Source organism: Phocoena sinus, chromosome 9 (genome assembly GCF_008692025.1).
Source record: "Phocoena sinus isolate mPhoSin1 chromosome 9, mPhoSin1.pri, whole genome shotgun sequence".
Taxonomy (NCBI): Eukaryota; Metazoa; Chordata; class Mammalia; order Artiodactyla; family Phocoenidae; genus Phocoena; species Phocoena sinus.
The window spans coordinates 86,081,150-86,100,000 of record NC_045771.1 but is presented as its reverse complement, the minus strand read 5'-3'; the positions used below and the strand labels follow the sequence as shown (position 1 = coordinate 86,100,000).

Here is an 18,851-nt window from a genome sequence, read left to right as displayed (position 1 = left end):
TTGCCAGCGCTCCGCCCCGCCTCCGCGGGGCGCCCCGCCCCTCCCCTCGCTCTCCCAGTCCGCGCGCGGAGACTGCAGGCTCAGGCGCAAAATCCTGCGGGAGAGGGGGTGGGGCGACGGCTCTGGAGGCAGCGCGCCCGCGGGTTGCTTCGTTGTGGCTCGTCAGGCTCCCGTGGCGGCGGCGGCGTTTGCCTCGGTATCTTCCGCGCGCACTCCAGCCGCCTCCTAGCGGCGCGGCGCCCTTTCCTACGGTAAGAGCCGGCATCACCTCCGCGCTGAGGCGGGCCGCGTGGAGGTCGTTGGGTTCTGACAGAAGCGGAGGATGAAGCTGGACGAGGGAGGAGAAGAGCGGCGGGTGGTATGGAGGTGGGGGGTGTGGGGGCATCGCGTAGTCCTCCCGGCCCGTGACTTCCTCGGCAGCCGCCGGCACCTGCGCTCCGGGACACTATCATTTGGCCGGTGACGGAGGCTCAGCCTCCCTCCTCCCGAACCCGCGCTGTCCTCGAGCCTTGATGGTGATGGGCCGAAGCCCAGCGCCGCCTCCCGCCCCTCCGCCTCCTCCCAAGTCCCCTCTCCTTCGCTTCCTTCCCCTGGCGCTATGTTTGGGGCGCGTCGGGTCCTGGAGGGAGTGCGGGGTCATCGGGTGGCCGAGCCGGGGTCGGCGGGGAGCGGCCAGCTAGCAGTCGGAGGAGCGGGCTCGGGAGGAGGGGGCGACCCTGCGCGCGCTGGACGCCGACTGGAGTGGGTCGCTGCCCTGCTCCCACTGAGCGGGCAACAGTTTAGTTTTCTGATTCCAGCACTGACTGCGGAGCTGGCGCTGAAATCCTTGGCATGGGCCTTAAAGGGATATTTCTGTCTGGAAACAATGCCGCGGTCCATCAGCGTGCTTCACCTTTTCTTATTTTTATCTGCCTGATGTTGACAGCCAGTGTTCTGGTATTGTTCCTTCGAGACATGGCTTTCTAACGCAACACCTCCTTGTAGAACTTCAGAGATTATTCTGTCACTAATCTGTCACCCTTTTAATTTTTAGCCCGGCCAAAAAAGGCCCTGCTTTATAACAACATATACTGTCTAGGGAAGTACAGAATCTGGAACAATTTATTAATCTCTGTATCTACATACCAAGTAATTTTAAAATTCGTGGTGAATGTGTTAAGTATTTTGTTATTCACACTTGCTCACTTTGTTAATGGTATATTCTGCTTACTTTGAGATTGGTTGTTATTTATGGTACTTTGATTTTATAGCTTTTGGTTAGCTTTAGCCAACTAAGCATTTGAAGATTTTTCTTTTTTTTTTCCCCTTTGAGACTGGCTATAGCCTTAGTGTTTGCTCTTGTTTCTAGGGATTATGTAGTTTTAAGAACTTTTTTTCTCCAAAACTGGGCTTTTTCATAGATTTTTAAAATTTTAAGGGGGAATTCTGATAATTTGGGAACTAGGCACTTTAGCCTAAAGAGCCATAAAATAGCATAACAATATAAAATCCTAACTTTTTGGAGTAAGGGTTGCTAAGTCTGAGAGAAGGAAATGGGTATCCTCTGTCAGGTGTAGTGGCTTAGCCTCTAGATTGCAGACCAATATGGAGGTGTGGTGAGAATGAGCCATGCCTGAGACCAGACACAGGTGGTTCCAGGAGCGTTTTCTTGCAGGGGAAATAGCCTGCCTCTCACACAGGTTAGTTGTCTTCCTGCATCAGGTAGTATTAAGTTAGGTGGTAGTAAAGTAGGAAGTGTCTGTGTTCCAATTTTCAAACTTGCTGGTAGGGCTTGAAAATGTGGTGAGCGAATCAAATATAGTGTACAGTGGGGGCACTCTTGCATAGTCAAGCCTCCAAGAATAAACTTTTTTTGAGTCCAGACTGGCACTGGACAGTTGGCCCTAAAAGTCAAGTAAGTGACCTGAGCAATTTTTAAACCATGAACTTTTTAGGCTAGTCCATTTCATTCAAAATTGCAAGGAAATTTTTTTTTAAGTTTTTATTGGAGTATAGTTGACTTACAGTGTTGTGTTAGTTTCAGCTGTACAGGAAAGTGAATCAGTTATACATAGATCCACTCTTTTTTAGATTCTTTTCCCATATAGGCCATTACAGAGTATTGAGTAGAGTTCCCTGTGGTACATAATAGGTCCTTATTAGCTATCTATTTTATATATAGTAGTGTGTATATGTCAATCCCAGTCTTCCAATATACACCCCCCTGGTTAACATAAGTTTGTTTTCTACATCTGTAACTCTATTTCTCTTTTGTAGATAAGTTCATTTGTACCCTTTTTTAAGATTCCACGTATAAGCGGTATCATGTGATATTTGTCTTGTCTGACTTAACTTCACTAAGTACAATAATCTCTAGGTCCATCCATGTTGCTGCAAGTGGCATTATTTCATTCTTTATTATGGCTGAGTAATATCAAAATTATAAGGAATTTGTACTGAAAAAGGCTATACTAGACTGAGCCGAAGAAAATTTAGGGTAGCATGTAGGAAAAGTGAGGATTGTCTATGTTACCTCATTTAATCCTTTTAATCCTAGGAGGTAGCTATTGTGATTACTGTCCTCCCATGAGTTAATGTAGGTTAACTCATGTGTTCAAGATTTCTCAGCTAATAAGTTGGTGGAGGTGGAATTTACATCTAATCAATCTGATTACAAAGCCTATATTCCAAGCTGTTGTGCTTTCCCATCACAGTAAAAATGGCTTCGTAGAGATTTGGTTGAAGGAGAGTAATCAATGGAAAATAATGCTGCAAAACCATAAACTGAATATTCAGTAACGCTTTGAGATCGTTGTACAATAGGCACTGTTGAGTGTTGCTGGGATGTAAGGATGGAGTAACCTTCCCTGTCTTTGAGGAACATCCCTTTAGTGGGAGAGAGAGATATTTGAACGAATAATGGTAACACAATGCAGTATATACTATAAGTGAGTGCCGTAGAGTGTGGTTTCATGGAAAGAGAATTCAGTTAAAGTTCAGACAGACCAGCGTTTGAATTCCTGTTTTGATTTGTGACCTTGAACATGATACCAAACCTTTTTCATCTTTAGTTTCCTTATCTGTTAAGTGGAGAGAATAATGTTTCAAAGGGGAGTATTAGTATTAAACAAAATATGTAAAGTATTGTCACATTGGTAAGCCCTGAATAAAGAAGAAGGAAAAAATAAATTGAACAGAGTTGAGAAGGGGTTGGAGGTTTAGCAGGGAGCTATCTCTGGAACCTAAAAATGTGACTGATAATTTTGATTAGTGGGGAGGGAAGGCATCAAATACAGAACACACAGAACTGGAGGCAGGAGAACCGGAATATGGATTGTTGAGGGAATGGCAAGTAATTGTGGCTCTGTATAGAAAGTATTTTTGAAGGCCAAATTTAAATGATAATTTTATAGAAATGTGGCTGGGCAATTTTAGTGGTTACAAATTGCATACTTATAGGAATATCTCAAGAGTTTGTGCATTGTTACATTTTTATTTAATATTTACCTTTGAATACTTATTTTCCCTACTGTCAGTTAAAATTTCATTTCCAAACATGTTTAGGCAAGCAACTATTTCATTATTTCATTGGGATACTTCATTCTAAGCTGTAAAAGAAGACTAAGGCAATTGCACCAAATTTGTGAGGTGTGTTTTGGGATTATTTAAAAAAGAAGAAGAATCTTGGGAATTTCCTGGAGGTCCAATGGTTAGGACTCCATGCTTCCACTGCAGGGGCCCTGGGTTCAATCCCTAGTTGAGAACTAAGATCTGCAGGATGCATGGCTGGGCCAAAAAAATTAAAATAAAGTAAGGTAAAGTAAAGAAGAATCTTAAGTGATTGATTGCCTTCCCTTAACCACCCCCCCTTACCTACTCTGTTGCCATATAGAGTCAGTATTGCAAACTACCCTTTGCATATGTATACCCTTTGACTGTCTTTTCTGAACTGAAACTTGAGATGTGACTGTTGGACAGAATGTTTTAAATTGGGACCGTCCTTGAAAAATCTGAGAAAAAGTCCCATGGTTATGTCTTCCCCTCAGGTTAGCACAGAACCGTAAATACTCCCATTGGATTTATTTATTTATTTTTAACATCTTTATTGGAGTATAATTGCTTTACACTGTTGTGTTAGTTTCTGCTGTATAACAAAGTGAATCAGCTATACGTATACATATATTGCCATATCTCCTCCCTCTTGCGTCTTCCTCCCACCCTCCCTATCCCACCCCTGTAGGTGGTCACAAAGCACCAAGCTGATCTTCCTGTGCTATGCAGCTGCTTCACACTAGCTTTCTATTTTACGTTTGGTAGTGTGTATATGTCAGTGGTACTCTTTCACTTTGTTCCAGCTTACCCTTCCCCCTCCCCATGTCCTCAAGTCGATTCTCTACATCTGAGTCTTTATTCCTTTCCTGCCATTAGGTTCATCAGAACCATTTTTTTTTAGATTCCATATATGTCACATTGGATTTATAAATGTGGATCACTTTATAACCAGAATCATATGACTAAGTTGAAAATATTAAGTGACATTTAGGAAAGCTGCATTTTTAGTTCCAACTTGTTAGCTTCATGTAAATTGCTAAAATGACACAAAATAATAGAGGTGAGTTTTCAGATGAGAAAAAAAAATTGCTTCCTAGAACAGGTAATTTTAGAGGACTAGGAAAGAAAATATGCTGGACTTCATTTTGAACAGGAACTGAAGCAGGAAATGGCGGTGGCTGAACCACAACCTGATAATAATCGTAACATGATTAAATTTGACATTTAATGAGAGGAACTAAAGGCAAAAAAAGTGTACTGTATGCAGCTTTCCAGTTTCAGAAACAGTAGGGGAAGGGACTATTAAAAGTGTATCTACAGAAAGTTTGAAGACGTGTAGTAGGCACTCATGTTTGTTTCATGAATGAAAGCACCTTAGTCATACATTCAGTAAAATGTCTCTTACAGGTAGCAAAAAGCTTATGAAAGTTATGTGGCACAAGTTTTGGTGCTCTACAGACCTAGGTTCAAGTTTCAATTCTACAGTCCACCAGTTTTCTAACTTTGGGCTCATTATGTAATCTTTTCTTTTTTAAAAAAATTTTATTTATTGTTTTTGGCTGCGTTGGGTCTTCGTTGCTGCGCGCAGGGCTACTCTTTGTTGTGGTGCGTGGGCTTCTCAGTGCGGTGGCTTTTCTTGTTGAGCGTGGGCTCTAGGCACATGGGCTTCAGTATTTGTGGCACGCAGGCTTCAGTAGTTCTGGCTGTTGGACTGTAGAGGGCAAGCTCAGTAGTTGTGGCTCGCGGGCTTAGTTGCTCCGCGACATGTGGGATCTTCCTGGACCAGGGCTCGAACCCGTGTCCCCTGCATTGCCAGGTGGATTCTTCACCATTGCGCCACCAGGGAGTCCCCTCATTATGTAATCTTTTTGATGTTCAGTTTTACCTAATCATAAAATGGGGATATCTACTTTGCAAGATTTTGAAAACTAAATGAGCTAATATATGTGAAGCGCTTGATTCATTGCCTGGCTTATAAGACTTGCTCAAAAAGAAAAAAGGTTGCTGCAATTGTTCAACTAAGTTGAGCAGGTATACTTTTTTAAAAAAATACAATTCTCAAATAGAGTAAGGAAAGGCAGAAAATGGCAAACAAAGAAAACCTTAAAAGGAGGCAATGGATGTTATATAGGTAACAGGCAGTGTTGAATAAAGAATTGAATCATTGCAGCCACATGCAACAAAAAAAGGGAAAAGATAGGGAGCGAGCTTCACGTTCTCAAATTTTTTTCTGAAGAAAGGAGGTCAGACTCATTAAACCAAATAGAGCAAATAAATAGGGTTTTGCTGTTCTAAATGACAGTAAAAAAATCACTGAAATTGGGTCTCTTGTACTGTGAATTAAGTATATAGGGAAAGGGATTTATCTTCTCAACTCTTTTAACTACCTTCTTACTTCTCAAGTTCTTTTAACAGAGAAAAGCCATTGTGCAGTTAATTGTACAGTTACAGAGAAGGCTTTAATTGCAAGTAATCCTGGTAGATAGAGCAGCTTAATTTACACAGATTCCCTAAATGTTGATTCTATGTATTAATCACATTGCCTACCAATCTACCTTTTGGTCACTGAATGTCTAAATGTACCATATGTTGAAAAATTAAGCATATCTTCTTGTTCTCCTCTTGTATTCCCTGTTCTAATGAATGGTTCTTCTGATGTTCATGCCAAGAATCATGGAACATCCTTACTTCTTTACTCCCCATAGCTTTCATGTCCAATCCATCACTGCATCTGATTATTCTCTCTACTAATTATCTATCTTTTAATCATGCCCTATCCCAACACCTACCCCAAGTTAAAATACAAACGCTCATTGCCCACAACTAGAGAAAGCCCGCGTGCAGCAACGAAGACCCAACGCAGCCAAAGAAAAACATTAAATAAATAAATAAATAAATTTTAAAAATGCTCATTGCCACTGACTTATTTCATGCCCTCATCATTTCATTATTGTCACTAGTCTCTTTACTTTTTTTTTCTGGCCGCGCGCCATATGGGATCTTAGTTCTCCCACCGGGGATGGAATGTGGGCCCCCTGCGGTGGAAGCATAGAGTCTTAACCACTGGACCTCCAGGGAAGTCCTGGGTCTCTTTACTTTTAATTTAGCCTCGTACTAACCAGTTCTCTACACAGCTTCCTTCCAGAATGATTTTGTTGAAATACTAACATAACCATATCAAACTTATATATCCATAGTGCCTGCACATGATAGTTAATAAATACTTGATCTCTCCATGTATCTTAAGCTTAAGACAATATTAAATGACTTGCATACTTATGCCTGGAGTTTTCTTTATGGGAAAGATTTTAACTACAAATTCAGTTTCTTTAATAGACAAAGGGTTTTTTATTTATTTCTTTTTGAGTGAGCATCTATTATCATTTGTATCTTTCAAGGAATTTGTCAATTTAATCTAAGTTGTTAAATTCATGGACATAAAATTGTTTATAATATTCCTTTATTATCTTCTTAATATCTGTAAGATTTGTAGCAATGTCCCCTTTCTCATTCCTGACTGTAAATTTGTGTGTTTTCTCATTTTTTTCCTGTTCAGTCTGACTAGAAGTTTGTCTGTTTTATTGATATTCTCAAGAACTAGGTTTTGGGTTTTTTTTTTATTGATTTTGTGTTCTCAATTTCAATAATTTCTCTTCTTTATTATTTCCATTTTGCTATTTACTTTGCATTTTATTTGCTCTTGATTTGCTAGAATCTTAAAATGTAAACTTAATTTGTTAATTTATTGTCTTCTAGTATAAATGTTTAATGCTATAAAATTCCTTTCTAAATAGTGCTTTGGTGGCATCTCAAGCGTTGATATGTCGTGTTGTCATTTTTTTCAATTCAGAAATCCTTGCTGATTTTGTGATTTCTTTGTTGACCCTATAGGTTATTTAAAGGTATGTACCCAGGTCTTCCAATATTTGGGGATTTTTCAGATGTTGATTTCTGATTTAATTTCAGTGTGGTCAGAGAACATACGTTGTGTGATTTGAATCATTTTGAATTTATTGAGACTTGTTTTATGGCCCAGAATATAGTCTCTCTTGGTAAATGATTCATGTGCACTTGAATGTTGGGTGGAGTGTTCTATAAATGTCAGATCAAGTTGATTGATAGAGTTTTTCAGATCTTCTCTGTCCTTACATATTTTATGTCTGCTTGTTCTCTCAATTTTTAAAAATAATTTTATTTATTTATTTATTTATGGCTGTGTCAGGTATGCGTCGTGGCATGTGGGATCTTCGTTGCAGCAGGCAGGGTTCTCTCTAGTTGTGGTGTGTTCCAGAACGTGCGGGCTCAGTAGTTGAGGTGCACAGGCTCTGTAGTTGTGGCTCACAGGCTCCAGAGCGTGTGGGCTCTGTAGTTGCGACACGCAGGCTCAGTAGTTGCAGCGCCTGGGCTTAGTTGCCCTGTGGCATGTGGGATCTTAGTCCTCTGACCAGGGATCTAACCAGCATCCCCTGCAATGGAAGATGGATTCTTAGGCACTGGGCCACCAGGGAAGTCCCCGTTCTCTCAATTTTTGAGAGAAGGGTGTTGAAATCTCTGACATAACTGTTGACTTGCCAATTTCTCCTTGCAGTTTGATCAGTTTGGCTTCATATATTTTGAAGTTCTGTTACTAGACACATACATATTTAGGATTGTTATCATCTTTTGATGAATTGGATCTCTTTATCATTGTGAAATGGCCTTCCTGTAATATGCTTTTCTCTAAAGTCTACTTTATCAGTATTGACACTCCAGCTTTCTTTTGATTAGTGTTAGTGTGATATATCCTTTTACATTTTTTAACTTTTTACCTACTTGTGTGTTTGTATTTAAAGCGGATTTCTGGTATATAGCATATAGTTTGTCCTTGTTTTTTTTTTTTTTTTTTTAAATCCAGTGTCCTAATCTCTGCCTTTTAATATAGACCATTTACATTTAATATGATTATTGATTTTGATGGGTTTAAATCTACCATCTTGCTATGTGTTTATTTGTGCAATCGGTTCTTGTTCCTTTTTTCTTTGTCTTCTTTAGTATTATTGGAGTATTTTTTTATGACTGTCCCCTTTATTGGAATATTAATTATCTATAGCTCTTTTTTTTTTTTACTGCCTGTCTGTAGTGGCTGTATACATCTTTAACTTATCACATCTACTTTGAGTAAAACACAGCTTTTTATATCATAAGAACCTTGTAACAGTATACTTCCATATTCCCTTCTCAGCCTTTGTACTATTGTCATACATTTTGGTTTTACATGTTATAAATTCCACAATATAGTTCTACTTTTTTAGCTTTAAATGGTCATTTGTCTTTCAAAGGGATTAAAAAAATTTTTTTTGCTTTTTTTTAGAAAAAAATGCTCTTAAATTTACCAACATATTTACTATTTTCAAGGCTCTTCATTCCTTTGGAATTCTTTTTTCATCTGGTATCATTTTTCTTCTTCCTGAAAGACTTCCTTTAGTATTTATTGTAATGCTGTACTACTGATGAAATTTTTTCAGCTTTTGTATATGTAAAAAAAAATGTATATATATATATATATATTTTAAATATTTTTTACATTGAACACTTCAGGAAAGAAAATAAGTGATGATTCAAATGCATGAATGATTCAAATTCAAAATGCAATCCCTGGATTCAATAAATATCCTTTATAATTATACCCAGTCAATGTTAGAAATGTATGTAGGCACTAAGTCAGCTAACAAAATAAGTAAAATAACTATATAAAGTATAAATCTCAGGACTGGGGAACATGCATGATCAGTTAAGTCGCTTTGCCACTGTAGGTGCTTTTTAAAAAACATGATTCACATTTGCTTCAATCACATACACATTCATTGCAGGTGTTTCCCACTCCACCCCACCCCCCACCCCCCCACCCCAACCCCGGCCACACTGCATGGTATGTGGGATCTTAGTTCCCTGACCAGGGATTGAACCTGTGCACCCTGCATTGGAAGCACAAAGTCTTAACCACTGGGCCACCAGGGAAATCCTGCAAGTGTTAAATTGGACCATTGATGCTAACAACTTAAAACTATGATCTTAAAAGAAAATTCAGTTTAATACAAAGAAACTCAAGAAGAAAATCTCAGGACCCTTGATCAGAAGTTTTGATGCCTGTCATACTACTCTGGTGTATACAAAGGTCCAAGTAAGGCTGAGAAAGAAGAATTGTTTCCTTTTCCCTTTGAAGACATGATCCAAGAAATAGAGGAATCGCACATTCTATAGCAACTAGCTATCCGTCCATACACTGCCAATAAAGGACTCCTTACATTAGTAACTAACCAAGTTTTAAAAGCCTTGGCCAGTGTTACAAAAACAGAACGTTTAGAGTAATATTTACGAATACAAGCATAATTGTTTTTTGCCTTCTCTAAGTAATAATCTTTGACATGCTAAAAGTGAGTTCCAGCTGTGGTTCTTTTCTGGCGTGGGGAGCTGCAGGTGCACATGGGATGGTCTACTGATTTACCTTCTCACAGTATTCTTTGGAAGCAGTTGGATGGGGCTTGATTGTAGGAGAATCTGGGGTCCATTTGGCTGGGCAGACTTCTCCATGGGTTTCCACAAACTGAAATGCCTCCACCAAGCGGAGGGTCTCTTCCATGCTTCAGCCCACTGGGAGATCGTTGACGCTCAAATGCTTGATGACTCATTGGGGTCAATTATGAAGAGACGTTGTAGTGCAAGGCCAGGACCTGCTAACAGCACACCGTAGTCTTGGGAAATCTGTTTAGTCAGATCTGACAAGAGCGTGATTTGCATGTGGCCCAAACCACCATTCTTCCTTGGTGTGTTTACCCAGGCCAGGTGGGAGAAGTGGGAATCCACTGACACTGTAACGATTTCACAGTTCACATTGTGAAATTCATTGGCTTTGTCACTGAAAGCAATAATTTCTGTAGGACACACAAAGGTGAAATCCAAAGGGTAGAAGAAGAGCCCTAAATATTTCCCCTTAAAGTCATCAAGGCTTATTTCTTTGAACTCTCCATTGACAACAGCTGTACCCTTAAAATAGGGTGCATGCTGGGTGACGACAGGGGCATGGTATGAGGAACTGGTGCTAAAGGCGAATTTTGCTTGCCCAGAACCAGACACAATGCATTTGTCAAGCACGTTCTTCAAGAAGCAGCAGGCCTAAGGGCTGCAGCAGAAATGCCCCAAGGAATGGCACTCTCACGTGTTGGACAAGCGAAGTCTGGAGCAACCTTCCTGCCGTGGCTGCCATCTTAAGGGTGCACGGGACCCGCGGGGCAGGCGGAGAAGCAGAGAGCTGAAAAAATATTTTTGACTTTATTTTTGAAATATATTTTTGCTGGGTATAGAATTTTAGATTGACACTTTTTTTCTTTCAGGACTTTAATGATACTGCACCACTGTCTTCTCATTGCATTTTTCCAATATGAAATCTGTTATCCTTATTTCTTTATATTGAAAGTGTTTTTTTTTCCCCCCGGCTGCTTTTTAAGATGATCTCTCTACCATTGGTTTTAAGCACTTTTATTATGATGTGCCTACAATGTGTTTTATGTTTCTTATGCTTGGGGTTTGTTGAGCTTCTTGGTTTGTAGATTTACCATTTTCATCAGATGTAGAAAAAGTTTGTCCATTATTTCTTTAAATAGTTTTTCTGTGTTTCTTCACTCCTCTCATTTTGGTACTCCAGTTACACATATATCATGCCACTTGATATTGTCCCACAGCTAACTGATGCTCTGTTCATTTTTTTAAAATATTGTTTTCACTCCTTGTTTCAACTTGGATAATGTCTCCTGCTCGGTCCTCAAGATTAGTAATCTTTTCTTCTTTTCAGTTTCTGATCTGCTGTTATCCAGTGTATTTTTCTTATTAGACATTTTATTTTTCATTTCTGTAAGTTTGATTTGAATTTTGTCTATCACTTACATATTTCTCCTTTACATGTTCAATCTTTCTTCTGTCTTTTTTTTTTTTTTTTCTTCTGTCTTTTTAAAAAAAATATATTTATTTATTTATCTGGTTGCGCCCAGTCTTGGTTGTGGCAGGCAGGCTCCTTAGTTGTGGCTTGCTGGCTTCTTAGTTGCAGCACATGGGCTTCTTAGTTGTGGCATGCAAACTCTTAGTTGTGGCATGTATGTGGGATCTAGTTCCCTGACCAAGGATTGAACCTGGGCCCCCTGCATTGGGAGCATGGAGTCTTATCAACTGCGCCACCAGGGAAGTCCCTCTTCTCCTTTCTTGAATACAGTTAACCTTTGAATGATGTGGGCGTTAGGGGTGCTGACCGTTCACACAGTCGAAAATCTGTGTATAACTTTATAGTTGGCCCTCCACATCCACGGTTCTGCATCTGCAGATTCAACCAATCATATAGATCATGTAGTATTGTAGTATGTTTTTATTTTTTTAAAAATCTGTGTATAAGTGGAACTGCACAGTTCAGACTGTTGTTCAAGGGTCACCTGTATATGTAGAGTCTATACTAGCCGAGTTTTCAAAAAATTGTGGTAAATAATACATAACATAAAATTTATCATCTTAATAATTTTTTAAGTATATAGTTCAGTAGTGTTAATTACATTAATATTGTTGTGAAACAGCTCTCCAGAACTTCTTCATCTTGCAAATCTGAAACTCTGTATCCATTCAACAACAACTACTCTTTACTCCTTCCCTCATTCCCTGGAAGACATTCTTCTGTTTTCTGTCTCTGTGAATTCAACTATGCTAGGTACTTCAGATAAATGGAATAATACAGCCTTGGTCTTTTTGTGACTGGCTTATTTCACTTAGTGTAATATCCTCAAGATTCATCCATGTTGTGGCATGTGGCAGGATTTCCTTTAAGGCTGAATAATATTCTGTTGTATAATTTTCTTTATTCATTCACCCATTGGTGGACATGTGAGTTACTTTAATCTCTTTGCTGTTGTGAATATTGCTTCTGTGAACATGGGTATGCAGATATGTCTTCAAGACCATGCTTTCACTTCTTTTGGGTATATACCCAGAAGTGAGATTGCTGGATCATTTGGTAGTTCTATTTTCAATTTTTTGAGAAACTTCCATACTATTTTCTATAGTGATTGCACCACTTCACCATTGCACTAACAGTGCACAAGGGTTCCAGTTTTTTCACATCATGTTAACACTCGTTATTTTCTGTTTTGTTGATAGTAGCCATCATGATGGGTATAAAGTGATATCTCATTATGGTTTTAATTTGTATTTCCCTAATGATTAGCCATGTTGAGCATCTTTTCACGTGCTTGCTGCCCAATTGTATATCATCTTTGGAGAAATGTCTATTCAAGTCATTTGCCCTTTTTTTTTTTTTTTGCGGTACGCAGGCCTCTCACTGTTGTGGCCTCTCCTGTTGCGGAGCACAGGCTCCGGACGCGCAGGCTCAGCGGCCATGGCTCACGGGCCCAGCTGCTCCGCGGCACGTGGGATCCTCCCGGACTGGGGCACGAACCTATGTCCCCCGCATTGGCAGGCGGGCTCTCAACCACTGCGCCACCAGGGAAGCCCCATTTGCCCATTTTTAAATTGAGGTATTTGATATTTTGTTAAGTTGTAGTTCTTTACATATTCTGAATATTAACCCCTTATCACATACATAGTTTGCAAATATTTCCTCCCATTCCATAGGTTACCTTTTCACTCAGTTGATTGTATCCTTTGATGCACAAAAGTTTTTAAGTTTGATTTAGTCCCATTTGTGTATTTTTGCTTTTATTTTCTGTTCTTTAGGTGTCACAACCAAATAAATCACTGCCAAGTACAATGTCATGAAGTTTAACCCTACATTTTCTCCTATGAGTTTTATAGTTTTAGGTTTTACTCTTAGGTCTTTAATCCACTTTGAGTTAATTTTTATATAAGATAAGGGTCCACCTTCATTCTTTTGCATGTGGATATCCATTTTTCTGCACACAAGTTGTTGAAGAGGCTGTCCTTTCCCCATTGAGTGGGGTCTTAGCATTCTTGTCAAAGATTATTTGACCATATATGCAAGGGTTTATTTCTGGACTCTGTTCTGTCCCATTGGTCTATTTGTCCTTATGCCAGTACTATGCTGTTTCGATTACCATAGCTTTGTAATATGTTTTGAAATCAGAAAGTGTGACTCCTCCAATTTGTTGTTCTTTTACAAAATTAACTTGGCTATCTGCGGTCCCTCAAGATTCCGTATGAATTTCAGGATGAATTTTTCTGTTTCTTCAAAAAATGCCATTGGAATTTTGATAGAAATTGCATTGACTCTGTAGATTGCTTTGGGTATGGACATCTTAATAATATTAAGTTTTCCAATCAGGAACATGGGTTTCTTTCCATTTGTGCGTGTACACGCATGTGTGTGAATGTATACATGTACATACATATACATACACATAAGGTGTATGTACACATGCACAGTATTTTGTATATAATAGCTGTTTTAATCATAGCACTTTTGTCATTTCTGGATTCGCTTCTTGTAACTGATTTTTCTCCTCATTATGGGTAGTATTTTCCTTTTTCTTTGCACGCCTGCTAAGTTTTGTTTTGGATGCCAGACATTGTGAATTTTGTTGTTTGGAGCTGTCTTTTCTTTGTATTCTTATAAATATTCTGAGCTTTGTTTTGGAACACAGTTATGTTATTAGAAACAGTTCTTCAAGGCATGCTTTTAAAGCTTTGTTAGATGAGTCCTGACCATCCTTTAGTACAAGGCTAATTTAGCCTTATTACTGGGGCACTGCCCTTCTCAGTATTCTAGCTGTTGCCCATTATTACAGGATTTTTCCACTCTAGCTGTGAACTCTTACCATCCCTGTTTGAACTTTGGTAATTGTTATGCCAGCTCCTTTCTGGTGGTTCTATTCCTGGCTTTAGGTAGTTTCTCTTCATAAGCGTGCTGATCAACAATAATCAGCTGAAGACTCAGTGGCAATTCTCTTCAAAGCTCCAGAGCTCTTTTGTGCTTTTCTCTCCTCTCTGGTACTTTGCCCTGAGAACTCTAGTTGTTTTGGTGTCCTTGAATGCTCAAATCCGTCCTCTCAACTTGGGGAGACTGTCAGGCTCTGGTTTTCCCCTCCTAGCACTGTGTCCTGGAAACTCTACAAGCGTAGTGCCTGTAGTACGAAATATTATTAGGAAATAATAGGGCTCACTTTTTTGTTTCCTTTTTCAGAGATTATTGTCTTGCACAGCCTGTTGTCCAATGTCTGAAAAGATTTCACATATTTTGTCCTTTTTTTTTTTTTTTTTTTTTTTTTTTGTTTTAAAGGTGGGAGGGGGAATTCCCTGACGGTCCAGTGGTGAGGACTCTGTGCTTCCACTGCGGAGGGCTGGGTTCGATCCCTGGTGGGGGAACTAAGATCCTGCAAGATGCATGGTACAGCCAAAAAAAATAAGATAAAAGGTGGGAGGATTAATCTGGTCCATGATACTCCATCGTGGCTAGAAGTGGAAACCCCTCTTCATTAAATTTTAAAGTAATGCTTTAAAATACATAAAGTACCATTTTTAGTATTGTTTTAATTAAAACCCATGATTTTAGAATGTATTAGCTTTGGATAGCAAGAACCAAATTATACCGTACGTTTTGACTGGATAAACGTGTTTATGTTCAGCTTCCTCAGCATTCCTGTTGTACTTGAAACAAATGTAGGAATGTATGGTGAGTCAAAAGGAAAGCAACTAATTGCATTTTCTTCTTTTTAGAACCCAGTTCTCATTGACAAAAAATGTGAGAGAGTGAAAAACATGGCTATATTATTACTAGGGCAAATTAATGAGAAGTAAGTATTAATATTTCTCTAAAGTTGTAATAATTCAGATTTTATCATCATTGGAAAATATTTGCCACAAAGACTAAAAATACCGCTGTGATCCAAAAATACCTTTTATATTTTGAGAGGTCAGTGTAACTTAACTTTGGAAATAATAGGTATTAAAGGTTGTTAAAAATCTCTGTAGAGGAAATGTAGTTAAGATGTTAGAAGAGTATGTCTAAAAATGTCTCCTCATTGATCATAGGCAACTGAAATGGCCTTTTTATTTTGATGGAGGTGAATTATGTAAATTGGTAAAATCAAAGCATAGAGTCAGTTTTCTTTTGTCTACCCTGTGCATCCCTTTCACTGCAACCACACTACATGAGAAAATAAACTTAATTATAAAAGGAAGGCTTTATGTGTATTAAGTTGATAGTGTGTGTGTAGAAAATTAACATGAGAAAGGAGGTATTTTAAAACTGAATTAAAAATTACTATAGTTATTTTCTTCTTTTTTTATTTTGACATAATTTGACTTTGAAAAGTTACAAGAATTCCTGTATACGCTTCAGAGATTAACCAAATATTAAACATTTTACTGCATTTGCTTTATCCTTATTTTTATATATACAGATATACATTACTTTTTTCCTGACTCATTTGAGTCTTTATAATCCTTTAACTATGAGAACCTCAGTTTTATTTCCTAAAAACATTCTCCTACGTAAGCAAAGTATGATGATCAAAAATCAGGAAATTAACTTTGATACAATAGTATTATCTAATCTTCAGATATTATTCACATTTCACCAGTTGTCACAATACTGTCCATTATGGCAAGAGAAAATCCAGGATCACATCCTGCCTTTAGTTGTCATGTCTCTTTAATTTACTTTAAGCTGGAATAGTTGTAGAGCTATGTTTATATGTCATGATATCGACATTTTTTAAAGTGTTGAGGCCAGTTATTTTGCTGAATGTCCTTCAATTTTAGTTTGGTTGAATTTTTTCTCGAGACTAGAGTCAGGTTATATACTTTTGACAGGAATATCGCAGACATAATGTTCTTTCCAGTACATTATATCAAGAAGCAATTGCTGCAGTTTCTCCTATTACTGGTGATGATAACTTTGATCATTTAGTTAAGAAGGTATCTGCCAGGTTTCTCCAAAGCTAAGTCATTATTTCACTCCTTGTAACTATTAAGTACCTTGTGGAGAGATACTTTGATTATGTAAATATCCTATTACTCTCAAACTTACGCATTGGCTTTAATATCTATTGATGATTATTGTACAAATCAGTTTTCAAGATGGTTGCTTAAAAGTTCTCATCACAAGGGAAAAACTATGTAACTGTGAGGTGATGGTTGTTAACTTATTGCGGTAATCATTTTGCAGTATATACATATATCAAATCATTATGTTCTATGACTTAAACTTATGCAATGTTATGTCAGTTATATCTCACTAACATTGGGGGAAAAAAGATGGTTGCCTAATAGTGATTTTTTTTTTTTCCAGTTCAACAATTTCTTCTGTGTTTATTAGCTGGCTTCCTGGTACAAAGAAGGCTTCCTGCTCCAAAGAAAGCTTCCTTCTGTTATTTATTTATTCATTCATTCATTCATTCATTTGTATCAGTATAGGCTCATTGATTTTTTTAAATTCTTTTTTTAAAAATTTATTTATTTTATTTTTGGCTGCATTGGGTCTTCATTGCTGTGTGCGGGCTTTCTCTAGTTGCAGCGAGCAGGGGCTACTCTTCGTTGCAGTGCACAGGCTTCTCGTTGCGGTGGCTTCTTCTGTCGCGGAGCATGAGCTCTAGGTGCGCGGACTTCAGTAGTTGCAGGACACAGGCTCAGTAGTTGTGGCTCGCGGGCTGTAGAGCACAGGCTCAGTAGTTGTAGCGCACGGGCTTAGTTGCTCTGTGGCATGTGGGATCTTCCCGGACCAGGGCTCGAACCCGTGTCCCCTGCATCGGCAGGCGGATTCTTAACCACTGCGCCACCAGGGAAGCCCTGATTCTTATTTTATTCTTCTGACACTGTTCCTATTATTCTTTGAGCACTTTAATTTTTGACCCAACAAGTTGTTCCAGGATCACCTTGCACTGTCTCTATGCCAGCCCTGGAATCAGACATTTCTCTAAGAGGCCTTGATTCTTTACTGTAGATTAGTATTTAGAGATTTGGTTGTTAGATGTGCTTATTGCTACTGAGGAATCATTGTGTCTAGGCCCTCTTAGTGGATATAGCTAAGTGCATTGTATATGTGTGAGCATCTATGTATGTGGATGTGTGTAACACAACTATATTTTTTAGAAAGGATTATTGAGTTAACCAGTATCATGGCTGCTAAAAATTTAAAAAGTGAATATATCCTTAGGCTGCATGACCAAGTGATCATGTCCCTATTAGTAGAAGTTATAAGTCCACAGTGTTTTGCATTCTTCAAATAGGTTGTTTTGTTGGCCAACTAGATTCCAGGAATTTAGATCTTATCTGATAAGGAAGATGACCTGGATAGTGAGAGGTTTGAAAGGCATGGTATGTGAAGAACAGTTGAAGGAGCTAGGAATATTTAATCTGGAAAAAGAAGCGATTACAACAGCATCTACTTACTATATTATTTTATGTGAAGGCAGGAGATGTAAATTTATTCTGTGCCCATTTAGAGTATATAACTAATACAGGTGAATGGAATTTAAGAGAGACACCAATTTATCTCTGAATAAGGGAATTTTTGAGGCAAGCTCTCTTCTAATGGAGTGAACTGCCTTGAAAAAAGCCTCAAACTCAGTTATTACCTCTCTTCAATCAGAAGAAAAGTTTGCCCATTTTCGTATAGTTAATTTGTGCTGTGAGAAGTTGGAACTACTTGAAAGATGTCTTAGTATGCTGTATTTAGTGGCTTAGTTAATTGTATGTCTCATGAGATGCATCATGAGGAAAGGGTTCTAGTCTAAATATATGTAAGAAATACTGTATACATAGTTTCCTCTTGTATATTTATAATGCACAGCAACATACTAGGCTGTGGGAAGTGCAAAGAAAACTTGTTTGACTTTTTCTAATGTAGTGGATTTAGGGGACAGGTTAGACTAGAGATGTAATCTACATATATAGTGGTCATTACCTACACATGGTATTTAAACTAAGATATTTTGAAGCAATCAGCAAGGGACTGAGTGAAGACAGAGAAGATATCAGGGACTGAGCTCAGGGAGAAGATGGGAGCCAGCAAAGAAACTGAGGAGTAGCCAGAAAGTTAGGAGCAAGCCCAAGAGAGTGGTTTCCTAGAAGCTAAGTGAATAGTGTTCCAAGAGGAGGAAGCACAGTCAGCTGTGTCGTATGAGCAACTGAGACCTGACCATAGGATTTAGCAACCTGAATTTATTCGTGTCCTTAAAGAGAACTTTCAGTAGAGTGCGGGGAGTAAAGGCATGATTGGATTGAAGAGAGGAAGTGGAGAAATTGGAGGAGATAGCAAAATTTTGCTGTGAAGGGGAGAAGAGAAATGGAATAGTTGCATTTGCTGAGCACATACCTTGTGTCTTATACAG

The 18,851-nt window shown here is 38.6% G+C and overlaps 1 protein-coding gene and 1 pseudogene across 8 annotated transcripts in view; one reads left to right on the top strand and one right to left on the bottom strand.

The window, feature by feature from the left end:
• Window positions 1–51: 51 nt before the first annotated feature.
• The window catches only part of PHTF2 (putative homeodomain transcription factor 2), a 167,244-nt gene continuing 148,444 nt past the window's right edge, over window positions 52–18,851 (top strand). For 4 of the 8 annotated variants that reach the window (XM_032642300.1, XM_032642295.1, XM_032642297.1 and 1 more), the window contains exon 1: window positions 52–251. The gene's annotated coding sequence lies outside the window, so the exon portion shown is untranslated. Of the gene's footprint in view, window positions 252–15,234; window positions 15,312–18,851 lie in introns of all 8 variants that reach the window. The other 4 variants (XM_032642299.1, XM_032642296.1, XM_032642301.1 and 1 more) reach the window with 4 other exon arrangements.
• Window positions 10,004–10,774, bottom strand: LOC116759047 (annotated as a pseudogene).